The sequence below is a fragment of the Pristiophorus japonicus genome, chromosome 4, assembly GCF_044704955.1.
Source record: "Pristiophorus japonicus isolate sPriJap1 chromosome 4, sPriJap1.hap1, whole genome shotgun sequence".
In the NCBI taxonomy this organism is placed as follows: Eukaryota; Metazoa; Chordata; class Chondrichthyes; family Pristiophoridae; genus Pristiophorus; species Pristiophorus japonicus.
In genome coordinates this window covers 303,493,402-303,509,545 of record NC_091980.1, presented here as the reverse complement: position 1 = coordinate 303,509,545, position 16,144 = coordinate 303,493,402, and the positions used below count along the sequence as shown (strand labels likewise).

The window sequence follows — 16,144 nt, the reverse complement described above, 5'->3', positions numbered from 1 at the left end:
TATGCACTCCTCTAATTATGCCCTCTTGAGCATCCCTGATTATAATCGCTCTACCATCGGTGGCCGTGCCTTCTGTTACCTGGGCCCCAAGCTCTGGAACTCCCTGCCCAAACCTCTCTCCCTCTCTCTCCTCCTTCAAGACCCTCCTGAAAACCTACCTCTTTGACCGAGCTTTTTTGTCACCTGCCCTAATTTCTCCTTATGCGGCTCGGTGTCAAATACTCCTGTGAAACGCTTTGGGACATTTCACCATGTTAAAGGCGCTATATAAATACAAATTGTTGTTGTATGGGACAATAAGGTGATAGGCACATGATATCCTTTTAATAGAGTGCCTACACTGCCCCCTTCTGCCAGAATGTGTAATTGCAAGTCGTTGGTGATCAATCCAGACAAACTGTCGAGCAGTTTATGCCCAAAATGGAGGCCCTGGAAATCGACAACGCAATGCAGCTGAGGCGTGCCAGCCCTGAGCCATCGACCTGACACTGCCGAAGTTCAACGGGTCCAGGGGAGGCCCCAGTAGGGTTGCCAAATCTGGTTCGACAAATTGCTGGAGGTTTCAGCACATCACCTCCCCCCTCTCACTGCCCCGCCCAGTCAAACAGACGTTTCCCCTACACATCATCCCAATACTTTTTTTATAACTGATAAACAGAGGTGTTCAAGGAAAATCAACCAATCACACAATTTTTTTTTAATGCCCCTATTTTTTTTACTCCCAGATTTGCTCGAAGCCACTGCCCATGAAATGATTCCTTCATTCCTGGAGAATCCCGGTGGGTTGGCAACCATAATCCCCCAGGCGCTGCTGAGAATAGGCCGGGTCCCTTTGAGCCCCTGCCCTCTCTCCTTACACCAATGGGCTTGCTTTGGGTTGGGCAGGGCTGGGACTGTAATGTATACACCAGGATTGTAGAGCTGTTAGCGAAGGGGAGCGGGCAGGTCGGATGGCATTCTGGTAGGACTGCTCCTGGGCCTGGCCAAGGTGTCCAGGCAGCGGGCGGTGTTCCTGGAGATGGAGCACGCGGTGTCCACCGGTACGCTCGCGGCCTTACACGAGAGATGGGCGCCGAAGGGACTGGAGTGCATCATTTCAACAGGGCACAAAATTCTAATTTAATTTGATTCCCTTTAATGTTTATTACTTAATTTTTGGATTTTTGTGCTCTTACAAAAGGGGGCAGTTGATTTAAAGTTATGACAAAATAGTTGTAGAGATGTTGCATTGTGAGTGGCTTAGCCGGTCACGTGATGTTCACAAGACTCAATAAAACCCCAGCCAGTTGGATCTCGGTCATCCACGATGAGGTATGCAGTTGTGAGCCTAGTGGATGAACTGGTAATGTGCAGTTAAACCTTTGTTAATAAACCAACTTGTTCTTAACAGCAATGTGCTGCTATGAATTCTTAAGCAAAGAACCCATGAAGCAAATACATTACAGGGACCAACCCTTCATGTGGGTCTGGGCACCTCTCGAGGTGACAGCACCAGCTCATTTAATGCCGTACAGCATTGTGGCCATGCTTGGGTGGAAAGGCAGCGCTGCCAAGTAAACGGGGCATCTCTGTACCCCCGCTTTCCTCTTGTATACTGGACCGAAAATTGGGCGGGTTCTGTAACGGGCGAGGCAGGAACAGGAGGAGGCCATTCAGCCCCTCGAGCCTGTTCCACCATTCAATTAGATCGTGGCCGATCTGTATCTTAACTCCATACACCCACCTTGGTTCCGTAACCCTTAACACCCTTACCAAGCAAAAAAATCTGGCCATCTCAGTTTTGAATTTTTCAATTGACCCCCTCCCAACCCCACCACCCCCCAACTCCCCCCCCCCCCCAACCCACCCCCCCCCAGCCTCACCTGCATTTTGGGGGGTGGGAGAGTTCCAGATTTCCACTACCCTTTTGTCTGAAGAAGTGCTTCCTGCTATCATCCCTGTAAAGCCGAGCTGTAATTTTAACGTTATGCACTCACTATTACCTGGCGTCATCCTGTGTAAACCGGGGTGAGAACATGTCCACCTCACAAAGCTTATCTGCAGTCATGTATATTTCCTCAAATGTATGTGCATTTCACCCATCCCCATAATGACAGACACACACCCTCTTCCAGCAAGCAGGCAGAGAAACCACTTTAAATTTATATTGAAAACAACATCAAATTGCATTTGTTCCTCCAGGCTTTTGTTTACTTATATTTCTCCCCCTCCAATATGAGTCATCATCATAGGCAGTCCCTCGGAGTCGAGGAAGACTTGCTTCCACTCTTAGCATGAGTCCTTAGGTGGCTGAACAGTCCAATACGAGAACCACATTCTCTGTCACAGGTGGGACAGATAGTCGTTGGAGGGAAGGGGTGGGTGGGACAGGTTTGCCGCACGCTCCTTCCGCTGCCTGCGCTTGATTTCTGCATGCTCTCGGTGACGAGACTCGAGGTGCTCAGCGCCCTCCCGGATGCACTTCCTCCACTTAGGGCAGCCTATGGCCAGGGACTCCCAAGTGTCAGTGGGGATGTTGCACTTTATCAGGGAGGCTTTGAGGGTATGAGTGAAGCAGTGTTTGGTGTATCTACGGCTTAAATACTTGTTTTTTGCATTTCATAAGTTTATAAGTCATACAATCTCAGAGCACAGAAAAAGGCCATTTGGCCTGTCGTGTGTTGATAAAAATGTAGATAAAATGACGGGCGTTTACTTTTTACTTGATTATTGCCAAAAATAGTCTTTGCTGAGAGGTTCAAAATTGTTATTTCTTCTTTCAGCAGACCAAGCAATTTACCAGTGGAGCAGGTTTACAGATTCTAACACCCTCATCATCAAAGGCAGTCCATCGGAATCGAGGAAGACTTGCTTCCACTCCCAAAGTGAGTTCTTTGGTGGCTGAACAGTCCGATACGAGAGCCACAGACCCTGTTACAGGTGGGACAGACATTCGTCGAGGGAAGGGGTTGGTGGGGCTGGTTTGCCGCGCGCTCCTTCCGCTGCCTGCGCCTGACCTCTTCATGCTCTTTGCGTTGAGACTCGAAGAGCTCAGCGCCCTCCAGGATGCACTTTCTCCACCTCGGGTGGTCTTTGGCCAGGGTCTCCCAGATGTCAGTGGTGATGTCGCACTTTACCAGGGAGGCTTTGAGGGTGCCCTTGTAACGTTTCCGCTGCCCACCTTTGGCTCGTTTGCCATGAAGGAGCACCGCATAAAGCATTTGCTTGGGGAGTCTTGTATCTGGCATGCGAACTATGTGGCCTGCCCAGCGAAGCTGATTGAGTGTGGTCAGTGCTTCAATGCTGGGGATGTTAGCCTGGGCGAGGACACTGATGTTGGTGCACCTGTCCTCCCAAGGGATTTGCAGGATCTTGCGGAGACATCGTTGGTGATATATCTCCAGCGACTTGAGGTGTCTTCTGTACATCGTCCATTTAAACAACAACAACAACTTGTATTTGTGTAGCGCCTTTAACGTAGTCCCAAGGTGTTTCACAGGAGCGTTGTCAGACAAAATTTGACACCGAGCTACAAAAGGAGATATTAGAACAGGTGACCAAAAGCTTGGTGAAAGAAGTAGGTGTTAAGGAGTGTTTTAAAGCAGGAAAGAGAGGTAGAGAGGTTTAGGGAGGGAGATCCAGAGCTTGGGACCCAGGCAGCTGGAGGAACAGCCACCAATGGTGGGGCAATGGAAATCAGGGATACGTAAGAGGCTAGGATTGGAAGAGTACACAGATCGCAAAGGATTGCTTGGCTGGAGGTGGTTACAGAGATAGGGAGGGGGTGAGGCCATGGAGGGATTTGAAAATAAGGATGTGAATTTTAAAAGTGAGGGTTTACCGGACTGGGGGCCAGTGTAGGTCAGCGAGAACAGGGTGATGGGTGAGCAGGACTTGGTACGAGTTAGTAGTGACATTTTATGATTAGAATCATGACCATTGTATACAGTTCATCATTTTTCAACCTCTTTTCCAGCTTTTTAGAGAAGCTGTGCATGGTTTGTTAAACTCAATTAACTGCTTTTGTGTGACGGGTATTGTTGTGTATGCACGCCTGTTTACTGTGTGATATCTGTAACACTGTTATGCAACACTGAATGTACCCTGACACTGTACACACCTTGCCTGTACACTAGAGGGTGCTGCTGCTGGAGACCTAAGGGTTACCTGCACACTGCGGGTAACCCAGTATAAAAAGGAACTCACAGCTTGTTGTCCTCGCTCAGGAGCTGCAAATAAAGGACTGCAGGTCTGCACAGTTTAAGTATCATACCCTGCCTACATACACTACAACTGGCGATGGGAATACGAGATCATGAACCACAAGCTCAGCATGTCGAATCTCAGCAGCTTTCAGCAATTTACTGATGGGGGAAGATTGGGACGCTTTTGTAGAAAGATTGCGACTTTCCTCCGCCTAAATGAAGCACTAAGGGACTCTAAACTGACGAGAGCAGTACACCGCATTGATACTTCTAAGGGCAGAAACGCTGCCCCGAGACCCACAAGCCTGAGTCCGCCACATGGGGCAAACCGGATGGCCCCGTGCTGGCGCTGTGGAGGATACCTCAGGGCCCACCAGTGTCGCTACAAAGACTAGGCATGCAAAGAGAAAAGGCACCTTCAAAGGATGTGCAGAAAAAGCTGTACTCATCGTGTCTCTGATGAGTTGGCTGATCACCGGGGCTCCGACACAGAGGAAGGCGAAGTTGCTCAACCCCTGGGAGAAGAGTATGGAACTCATACCTGCTCCACCGAAAGTTCTCCGTGGGCGATGAAAGTAGACGTCGACGGTGGTCCTAGTTTCTATGGAGAGCGACACAGGGGCGAGCCAGTCTGCGATGAGCCGAACGACCTTTGAAAAACTTTAGCTGAATCTCGCCAATCGACCATCCTGTCCAAGCGAAGCTGCTTCCGGGCTTCCGGGCTCCGGCAATCCACCTCGAACATGGATCCATCGCTGCATCCGGAGGTTCCACTGTCCAGCTCGACTGCGAGGTGACGGCTCCACAGCACCCCGGTGAAATCTCCAGGACCGAGGATCCAAACTCCACTTTCCGGGCCGAGGCAGGTCTCCAAGAGGTGAACATCGATGAAAGAAATGGATTTCCAACATCCAGGGTCGAACCTGTGGAAGAAAAGACCACTGCAGCCGGGCCAGAAAATGGCTGCCGCACGCACCACAAGCAGCAGAACCTAAAATCAAAATGGCCGCGGCCATATCACGAGGAGCATTGGAGGAGCATCACGTGACACCGAGCGGCCAATCGGATTTGCAGGCTCCCTGAAAGGAGATCGGTAACCAAAACAATTTAAAGGGGAAGTTTAAACTTTTTGAGTACACGGACTTTAAAGCTAAAGATGCAATTAAAGGGTGCAAGTATGAATGTGTATGCAATGTAACCATAAATTGTGATGCTGGCTTAACTAATGTGACTGATGAGATGAATGCAGGTGTCAGTAAGGTTAAGAACAAGTTTATTATGCTTAACAATAATGATAGAGATTGTGAAATGCCTAATGTAACCATGTCTGTTGAAACTAGGACACCCAAAAGTGATGCAAATGCTAGCATGTATAATGCAGGCTCGACTATGTGTGATCAGAGCCAAGGTGTCATGTATACAGGTAGGACACTGCCAAAGGACATTGGGTCCTACAGGGACCATGCTGATGCCAATGGAATCCCCTTGTGGGAGACCCCCAGGTCCAGCAGGCTACCTGACCATGTAGCCTGGACCTTTGGAATGAATGTGATGCCCCTTGCAGGACACACACACAGGCAGTGGGAGCAGACCCACTACAGGGACAGTGGTCAATGGGCAGCCCAGCCACCACCAATGGCAACCTGCACCAGACCAGCCCTACAACCCCTGGCCACCAGGGCCAACACCAGGGGCATGAGGCCAATACCCTCCAGCTTCCCTGGCAAACCCTGGGATGACCTGACCCTCATCCCCATTGGTGGACAAGGAGCCCACCCAGTCTTGTGGCCCTGCCCACCACCCCACAACTACCCACATCACAATGTATACACACCACCCACTGCTGCCGTGGCTACCTCCCCGAGGGATCCCATAACAGTGACACCCACTTGGTCTGTGTGTGAGGGAGGGGAAACGTACGAGGCCAGCCTCAAACACACCCCTCACCACAACCTCCCATAGCCCACCACCGATCACCTCCCCTGGGCATGACAATGAAAAATGCTTAGGGGAGAGTGTTGTTGTGTATGCGCGCCTGTTTACTGTGTGATGTCTGTAAGCCTTGTTATGCAACACTGAATGTACCCTTACACTGTACACACCTTACCTGTACACCAGAGGGTGCTGCTGCTGGAGACCTAAGGGTTACCTGCACACTGCATAAAAAGGAACTCACAGCTTGTTGTCCGCACTCAGGGGCTGCAAATAAAGGACTACAGGTCTACACAGTTTAAGTATCATACCCTGCCTCGTGGAGTCATTACTAAAGGTGACTACATACACTACAGGTATCAACATTACAAATTTCAGCCATGCCTTTGATCATCTCTCGAGTGAGTGCCACCGGTCTCTCCTGTAAGAAAGAAAGACTTTCATTTGTTTAGTGCCTTTCACGACCACCAGATGTCTCAAAGCGCTTTACAGCCAATTAAGTACTTTTGAAGTGTAGTTACTGTTGTAAGGTGGGAAACGCGGCAGCCAACTTGTGCACAGCAAGCTCCCACAAACAGCAATGCGATAATGATTTGCTGGAGTACTTTGAGGATGTAACGAGCAGGGTGGATGAGGGGGAACCAGTGGATGTGGTGTATTTGCATTTCCAGAAGGCATTCGATAAGGTGCCACATAAAAGGTTACTACACAAGATAAAAGTTCACAGGGTTGGGGATAATATATTAGCATGGATAGTGGATTGGCTAACTAACAGAAAACAGAGAGTCGGGATAAATGGGTCATTTTCCGGTTGGCAAACAGTAACTAGTGGGGATCCACAGGGATCGGTGCTGGGTCCTCAACTATTTACAATCTATGTTAATGACTTGGATGAAGGGACCGAGTGTAATGTTACCAAGTTTGCTGATGATACAAAGATGGGTGGGAAACCAAATTGTGAGGAGGACACAAAAAATCTGCAAAGGGATATAAAGACAGGCTAAGTGAGTGGGCAAACATTTGACACATGTGAGAAAATGTGAGGTTATCCACTTTGGCAGGAAAATGAAAAAAGAAAATTATTATTTAAATGGGGAGAGATTACAAAATGCTGCACTACAGAGAGACCTGGGGATCCTTGTGCATGAAACACAAAAGGTTAGTATGTAGGTACAGCAAGAAATCAGGGGGATAGAGTATAAAAGCAGAGAAGCCCTGCTGTAACTGTAAAGGGTATTGGTGAGACCACACCTAGAGTACTGCGTACAGTTTTGGTCTCCGTATTTAAGGAGGAATTAGGTGGTGGTCCGTCCAGCAGTCGTCGGCTCCCGTCATGGTGCGGGTGATGTGCATCCTTGCAGTTCCTCGCTCGGACGATGACGTAGTCAAGCCGATGCCAATACTTGGAGCGATGTCTTGTACTTGTCCCTCTGGCCAAACAAGGTGTTGGTAATGACAAGACCATGTTCAAGGCATTTTGTCAGGAGCAGGGTGCCGCTGGAGTTGGTTTTCCCTACCCACTCTTTGCCGATCAAACCTCCCCAGAGGTCTGTGTCCTTTCTGACTCTCGTGTTGAAATCACCAAGAATTATCAGCTTGTCGTCCGTTGGGACTCTGGACAGGGATTGTTCGAAGCTGGAGTAGAATTCCTCTTTGGCCTCATCTGTTGCGTCGAGTGTTGGGGCGTACGGGCTGAGAACTGTGGCACACTGGTTCCGGGATAGGGTGAGCCGGAGAGTCATGTGACGTTCGCTTATCCTGCAGGGGGAGTCTCTGAGACAGCTGACCAGCTCGTTCTTGATGGCGAAGCCTCCCCTTGGAGGCGGCATTCTTCTTCTGATTTGCCTTTCCAGAAGAAGGTGTAACCACACCTTGTTCTTTGAGCTGGCCTGTCCCCTGCCCACCGGGTCTTGCTTAGGACGGTGATGTCAACATAGAAGCGTCTGAGCTCCCGGGCAATGATAGCAGTACAGCATTCCGGTCTGTCACTGTTGGGATTATCGATGAGGGTCCTGATGTTCCAAGTCCCGAACTTCATTTTGAAGGGTGGAAGATGCCTGTGCATGAGTTCTATTAACGTGGAGCTTCAACACGACAAGCGAGCCCCAGGTGAGTAGAGAAAACGTTTCATAGAAAAAAACATAGAAAATAGGTGCAGGAGCAGGCCATTTGGCCCTTCTAGCCTGCACCGCCATTCAATGAGTTCATGGCTGAACATGCAACTTCAGTACCCCATTCCTGCTTTCTCACCATACCCCTTGATTCCCCTAGTAGTAAGGACTTCATCTAACTCCTTTTTGAATATATTTAGTGAATTGGCCTCAACAACTTTCTGTGGTAGAGAATTCCACAGGTTCACCACTCTCTGGGTGAAGAAATTCCTCCTCATCTCGGTCCTAAATGGCTTCCCCCTTATCCTTAGACTGTGTCCCCTGGTTCTGGACTTGCCCAACATTGGGAACATTCTTCCTGCATCTAACCTGTCTAACCCCGTCAGAATTTTAAACGTTTCTATGAGGTCCCCTCTCATTCTTCTGAACTCCAGTGAATACAAGCCCAGTTGATCCAGTCTTTCTTGATAGGTCAGTCCCGCCATCCCGGGAATCAGTCTGGTGAACCTTCGCTGCACGCCCTCAATAGCAAGAATGTCCTTCCTCAGGTTAGGAGACCAAAACTGTACACAATACTCCAGGTGTGGCCTCACCAAGGCCCTGTACAATTGTAGCAACACCTCCCTGCCCCTGTACTCAAATCCCCTCGCTACGAAGGCCAACATGCCATTTGCTTTCTTAACAGCCTGCTGTAGCTGCATACCAACCTTCAATGATTGATGTACCATGACACCCAGGTCTCTTTGCACCTCCCCTTTTCCTAATCTGTCACCATTCAGATAATAGTCTGTCTCTCTGTTTTTACCACCAAAGTGGATAACCTCACATTTATCCACATTATACTTCATCTGCCATGCATTTGCCCACTCACCTAACCTATCCAAGTCGCTCTGCAGCCTCATAGAATCCTCCTTGCAGCTCACACTGCCACCCAACTTAGTGTCATCCGCAAATTTGGAGATACTACATTTAATCCCCTCGTCTAAATCATTAATGTACAGTGTAAACAGCTGGGGCCCCAGCACAGAACCTTGCGGTACCCCACTAGTCACTAACTGCCATTCTGAAAAGTCCCCATTTACTCCTACTCTTTGCTTCCTGTCTGCCAACCAGTTCTCAATCCACGTCAGCACACTACCCCCAATCCCATGTGCTTTAACTTTGCACATTAATCTTTTGTGTGGGACCTTTTCGAAAGCCTTCTGAAAGTCCAAATATACCACATCAACTTGTTCTCCCTTGTCCACTCTACTGGAAACATCCTCAAAAAATTCCAGAAGATTTGTCAAGCATGATTTCCCTTTCACAAATCCATGCTGACTTGGACCTATCATGTCACCATTTTCCAAATGCGCTGCTATGACATCCTTAATAATTGATTCCATCATTTTACCCACTACTGAGGTCAGGCTGACCAGTCTATAATTCCCTGTTTTCTCTCTCCCTCCTTTTTTTAAAAAGTGGGGTTACATTGGCTACCCTCCACTCCATAGGAACTGATCCAGAGTCAATGGAATGTTGGAAAATGACTGTCAATGCATCCACTATTTCCAAGGCCACCTCCTTAAGTACTCTGGGATGCAGTCAATCAGGCCCTGGGGATTTATCGGCCTTCAATCCCATCAATTTCCCCAACACAATTTCCCGACTAATAAGGATTTCCCTCAGTTCCTCCTCCTTACTAGACCCTCCGACCCCTTTTATATCCGGAAGGTTGTTTGTGTCCTCCTCAGTGAATACCGAACCAAAGTACTTGTTCAATTGGTCCGCCATTTCTTTGTTCCCCGTTATGACTTTCCCTGATTCTGACTGCAGGGAACCTACGTTTGTCTTTACTAACCTTTTTCTCTTTACATACCTATAGAAACTTTTGCAATCCACCTTAATGTTCCCTGCAAGCTTCTTCTCGTACTCCATTTTCCCTGCCCTAATCAAACCCTTTGTCCTCCTCTGCTGAGTTCTAAATTTCTCCCAGTCCCCGGGTTCGCTGCTATTTCTGGCCAATTTGTATGCCACTTCCTTGGCTTTAATGCTATCCCTGATTTCCCTTGATAGCCAAGGTTGAGCCACCTTCCCTTTTTTATTTTTACGACAGACAGGAATGTACAATTGTTGTAGTTCATCCATGCGGTCTCTAAATGTCTGCCATTGCCCATCCACAGTCAACCCCTTAAGTATCATTCGCCGATCTATCCTAGCCAATTCACACCTCATACCTTCAAAGTTACCCTTCTTTAAGTTCTGGACCATGGTCTCTGAATTAACTGTTTCATTCTCCATCCTAATGCAGAATTCCACCATATTATGGTCACTCTTCCCCAAGGGGCCTCGCACAACGAGATTGCTAATTAATCCTCTCTCATTACACAACACCCAGTCTAAGATGGCCTCCCCCCTAGTTGGTTCCTCGACATATTGGTCTAAAAAAACCATCCCTTATGCACTCCAGGAAATCCTCCTCTACCGTATTGCTTCCAGTTTGGTTAACCCAATCTATGTGCATATTAAAGTCACCCATTATAACTGCTGCACCTTTATTGCACGCACCCCTAATTTCATGTTTGATGCCCTCCCCAACATCACTACTACTGTTTGGAGGTCTGTACACAACTCCCACTAACGTTTTTTGCCCTTTGGTATTCTGCAGCTCTACCCATATAGATTCCACATCATCCAAGCTAATGTCCTTCTGAACTATTGCCTTAATTTGCTCCTTAACCAGCAATGCTACCCCACCTCCTTTTCCTTTTATTCTATCTTTCCTGAATGTTGAATACCCCTGGATGTTGAGTTCCCAGCCCTGATCATCCTGGAGCCACGTCTCCGTAATCCCAATTACATCATATTTGTTAACATCTATTTGCACAGTTAATTCATCCACCTTATTGCGGATACTCCTTGCATTAAGACACAAAGCCTTCAGGCTTGTTTTTTTAACACCCTTTGTCCTTTTAGAATTTTGCTGTACAGTGGCCCTTTTTGTTCTTTGCCTTGGGTTTCTCTGCCCTCCACTTTTCCTCATCTCCTTTCTGTCTTTTGCTTTTGCCTCCTTTTTGTTTCCCTCTGTCTCCCTGCATTGGTTCCCACCCCCCTGCCATATTAGTTTAACTCCTCCCCAACAGCACTAGCAAACACTCCCCCTAGGACATTGGTTCCGGTCCTGCCCAGGTGCAGACCGTCCGGTTTGTACTGGTCCCACCTCCCCCAGAACCGGTTCCAATGCCCCAGGAATTTGAATCCCTCCCTGCTGCACCACTACTCAAGCCACGTATTCATCTGCGCTATCCTGCGATTCCTACTCTGACTATCACGTGGCACTGGTAGCAATCCCGAGATTACTACTTTTGAGGTCCTACTTTTTAATTTAGCTCCTAGCTCCTTAAATTCTTTTCGTAGGACCTCATCCCTTTTTTTACCTATGTCGTTGGTACCAATGTGCACCACGACAACTGGCTGTTCTCCCTCCCTTTTTAGAATGTCCTGCACCCGCTCCGAGACATCCTTGATCCTTGCACCAGGGAGGCAACATACCATCCTGGAGTCTCACCATTGAATCCCCAATCACTATTGCTCTCCCACTCTTTTTCCTGCCCTCCTGTGCAGCAGAGCCAGCCATGGTGCCATGAACTTGGCTGCTGCTGGCCTCCCCTGATGAGTCATCCCCCTCAACAGTACCCAAAGCAGTATATCTGTTTTGCAGGGGGATGACCACATGGGACTCCTGCACTACCTTCCTTGCACTGCTCTTCCTGTTGGTCTTCCATTCCCTATCTGGCTGTGGACCCTTTCCCTGCGGTACGACCAACTCGCTACACGTGATACTCACGTCATTCTCAGCATCGTGGATGCTCCAGAGTGAATCCACCCTCAGCTCCAACTCCGCAACGCGGACCGTCAGGAGCTGGAGGTGGATACACTTCCCGCACACGTAGTCGTCAGGAACACTGGTGTCGTCCCTGAGTTCCCACATGGTACAGGAGGAGCATAACACCCGACCAAGCTCTCCTGCCATGACTTAACCCTTAGATACACTTAAATTGGCAACAACAATGTTAAAAGTTACTGACTGATATCGAAGAGAAAAAAGAAAAAGTACTCACCAATCACCAGCCAATCACTTACCCTCTTGGCTGTGACGTCACCTTTTGATTTCTTTCTACTTCTTTTTTGCCTTCTCCCTGTAGCTGCACCGGCTCGCCTTTTATAGGCCTCTCCACGCACCTCCTCGACGCTGCTCCCGACTGCCGCCGCTCTGGGCCCCGGACTCCCTGCTGTGCCTTTTATAGGCCTCTCCACGCACCTCCTCGACGCTGCTCCCGACTGCCGCCGACGCTGGGCCCCAGACTCCCTGCTGTGCCTTTTATAGGCCTCTCCACGCACCTCCTCGACGCTGCTCCCGACTGCCGCCGACACCCTGAAAGCCTCCCTGATAAAATGCAACATCCCCACCGACACCTGGGAGTCCCTGGCACAAGACCATCCAAAGTGGAGGAAGAGCATCCGGGAGGGTGCTGAGCACCTCGAGTCTCGTCACCGAGAGCATGCAGAAATCAAGCGCAGGCAGCGGAAGGAGCGTGCGGCAAACCAGTTCCACCCACCCCTTCCCTCAACGACTATCTGCCCCACCTGTGACAGAGACTATAATTCCCGTATTGGACTGTACAGTCATCTGAGTGTTATGTCTTTAATGTACCTATGAATGACTCCACGAGGCAATGTGTTGTACTCAAACTGTAGTGATCTTGGTCGTTTATTTGTAACTCCAGAGTGAAGCAGCTGCATGGTGGCTACCCTTTTATACAGCCCCTGCCACCATGGCAGGAAACCCCGGTCTCCACCAGTTGCACCCTCTAGTGGTGCCAGGATAGTATATACACAGTGTAAACCTTATTGATAGTACATCAGGTAAACAAGTCTCCATCTTAAGAAACCATACAGTGACTACACAGAGAGTATATCCATAGTCTGCACAAATAACATCACTCTTCCCCCAAGTCCTTTGTGCCGATTACCTTTGCATTATGTGCTCTGGCTTAAGTGCCAATAGCCCTTGCACCTTGGCTGTGCTTTGGCTTGGCTCTCTCCCTATTAACCCCCAAGTCCATTTGCCACAACGTTGAGTAGTGGTTACCAGTTTGGATGGTTCGATGATGCAGTGGAGGTTCCAGTGGGTTCTGGTTGTGATCAATGTGTGTGTCCATGGCTACATACATCCATTTCCTCTCCCCCTCCACAGCGAGATCATGCAGCAGGCCTATTACATTAACATACAGGATCAGACACAGTGCAAGTACAAAAAAAGGAAGAAAAAAATAATTTTTTACAGTTTGTATCGTGACACCTTGGTTCAGTGACTTACATTCGTTATGTTTTACGGTCGTGCGCCCGGATTGGGTAGATTGCATTCATGGTTCAGTCATGGTCAGTACTGAGGTAGCAGTATAGGTATGTGAGGACGCTAGTTCCAGAGCAACCGGACGGGGTCCTAGTCGTCTGATGGCAGTGCTGCACCCCCTGCTAGCGGGTGGACTTGGTTCGCTCACCTAGCCAGGACTCGGGGCCTTTGCCGTTGCCTAGTGGTGGGCAGAGCCACAGATGTGTGTGACCTCCCTGTCCTCCTTTGAGGGCTGCAGAATCTTCTGCCTGCTCTCTAACGGTGTTGGGAACCTGGTTGCTCCAAGTACCATTTGGGGAACTCTGACCTTTCGCTCCCGGACATGGCCAAGGTAGTGACTGGGTTTGGGGGCTGCACTGTCTCCACCCGGGTGGTGGACAATGGTGGCGACTGCACGTATTGGCACCGTTTTCATTTCCAGGTCTGTGCCATCAGGTGCCTGCAGCGTGGGATAGACCTGGGGCAGGGTATCAGAATCAGTGCCTTCACCCTCCTGAGGTCGCTGGCCTACAACTTGTGGGGACACCTGGGGCAGGACATCAAGATCAGCGCTTTTACCCTCCCAAATTCGCCCACTTGCTACTTTTGGGGACACTCTATTCCCGACATCTCACAACAACATTTTGTTCTTTACAATAGGAATGGTACTGACATCTTGCAACAACATTTTGTTCTTTACATTAGGAATAGTACCGACATCTCGCAACAACATTTTGTTCTTTACATTAGGACTGGTACTGACATCTTGCAACAACATTTAGTTCACAATCTTAATCGGTTCGTTACATTGATTGTCATGCATACAATGTCTCTTTAAGTTCAGTTGGTTGCAGGTCTCCTTTAAGAGAACCCTGCTGGCTTTACCCCAATCAAATCCTTTGTTAGACATCAGGTGTTGGTCCCTCAGTGTTGCACCTCGTGGTATGGCCGCGGCCATCTTTTTTTTCAGCCACACTGCCCCTCGCTGCAGCAGGAACGCCATCTTGCCTCTGTCCTCGAGGTCGCCTGCCTTGATCCTTCTCTCCCGCGATTCTGCCACAAAAGCTGGAAGAGTGCCTGTGAATTCGATCTTCCTCCCTAGGAGTCCTCCCACTGGAGCCGGGAAGGTACTTTTAGGTCGTTCCGGTCGGATCATTGCCACGCAGTCGTGATGGACAGTCTGTTCTCTGGTGCCTGGCCCAAGCGAAGGTGCGGTTTTGCTCTGCCTCTGAGCACGGGGAACATCGATTGCTGGAGTGAAGAGGTCTTCTCATTTCCACTGGATCTTCCCCATCCACCTTCTCCCGAGTAGCGTTGGACCATCACCTGCAACAATCCACAGAGGTAACTTGTGCACCACGCCATTATGGATTACACTTACATCTGCACTATCAAGGACTGGGATCAGCTCTTTGGTGTAGGTGTGCAACTTTTCCTGTACTGGAACAAGCTCGGGTCGTTTTTCGTTCTATAGCTTCTCGAAGGTATTCTGGCTCATCACTGACTGGCTCGCTCCCGTGCCCACTTCCATGAAGACTGGAACGCTGTTTATCTCGACTTCCAGTTTCACTGGAGGACAATGGGTGGTGCAGGTATACACTCCATACACTTCTTCTTGGGGCTGAGCTGCCTCTCTGGCCAAATCATCATACTCCCCGCTGGATTCAAAGTCATCTACCGACTCCTCTGCTAGACGGTGAGTCGTATTTCTTTTACACATACACTGGAGGTGGCCCTTTGTGTTACAGGCTTTGTATACGTACTCAGCAAACCGACACTGGTGAGCCCTATGGTTTCCTCCACAACGGCAGCATGGTGCTACTCGATTAGCACCCCTCGGCGGACTCTGTGTTCCAGAACCCTGAGGTCTGTGCTCTCTGCCCTGGGCACAGCCACGTTCTACAGTCTCGCCTGTGAAAGGCACCATTCTGTGTACAGTACTGGCTGGGTTTGAGTCCACAGGATGAATAATTTGCTTGGTGCTGCAGGTCGAGGTCATAAACACCTGACTGATGCTGATGGCCTTCTGCAGGTTGACTGGCTGTCGGCAGATAATAGCTTGTGAAGGAGGCCCTCGTGGCCAATTCCTATAACGAAGATGTCTCTCAATGCTTCGTTGAGGTGTGTGCCAAAATCACACGGTGCCACAAGTCTCCTGAGGTCGGCAGCATATTTTGCAATCTCCTGGTCCTCAGGTCTGCGGTGAGTGTAGAGTCTGTGCCTGGCTGTGAGGATTCTCTCTTTTGGTTTTAGTTGGTCACGAATTAGTTCATTCAGCTCATCGTATGTCTTATCCTTGGCCTTCATGGGTGCCAGCAAGTCCCTGATGAGGCGGTAGACTTCGGGCCCACAACTGGCCAGCAGTATAGCCTTGCGCTTCTCCGCCGATGCGTCCATCTCCCCTGCCAGGTCGTTTGCCACGAAATATAACGCAAGCCCTTCCGTGAATCATCACCCTCTGCGAAGTCTTTAGTGTGCCAAAGGTAGCCATAATCGCGTGAAAGTCCATATTCTCGTCGCCAGTTGTTATGTCTGTAATGTAC

General features: G+C 49.2%; 1 long non-coding RNA gene across 1 annotated transcript in view; it reads left to right on the top strand.

Annotated features, from left to right (window-relative positions):
* The first annotated feature begins 2,273 nt into the window (after positions 1-2,273).
* LOC139263489 (uncharacterized) overlaps positions 2,274-16,144 on the top strand; it is a 37,396-nt gene continuing 23,525 nt past the window's right edge. The window contains exons 1-2 of the long non-coding RNA XR_011593156.1: positions 2,274-2,328; positions 2,763-2,864. This is a non-coding gene — a long non-coding RNA (uncharacterized lncRNA). The remainder of the gene's footprint in view (positions 2,329-2,762; positions 2,865-16,144) is intronic.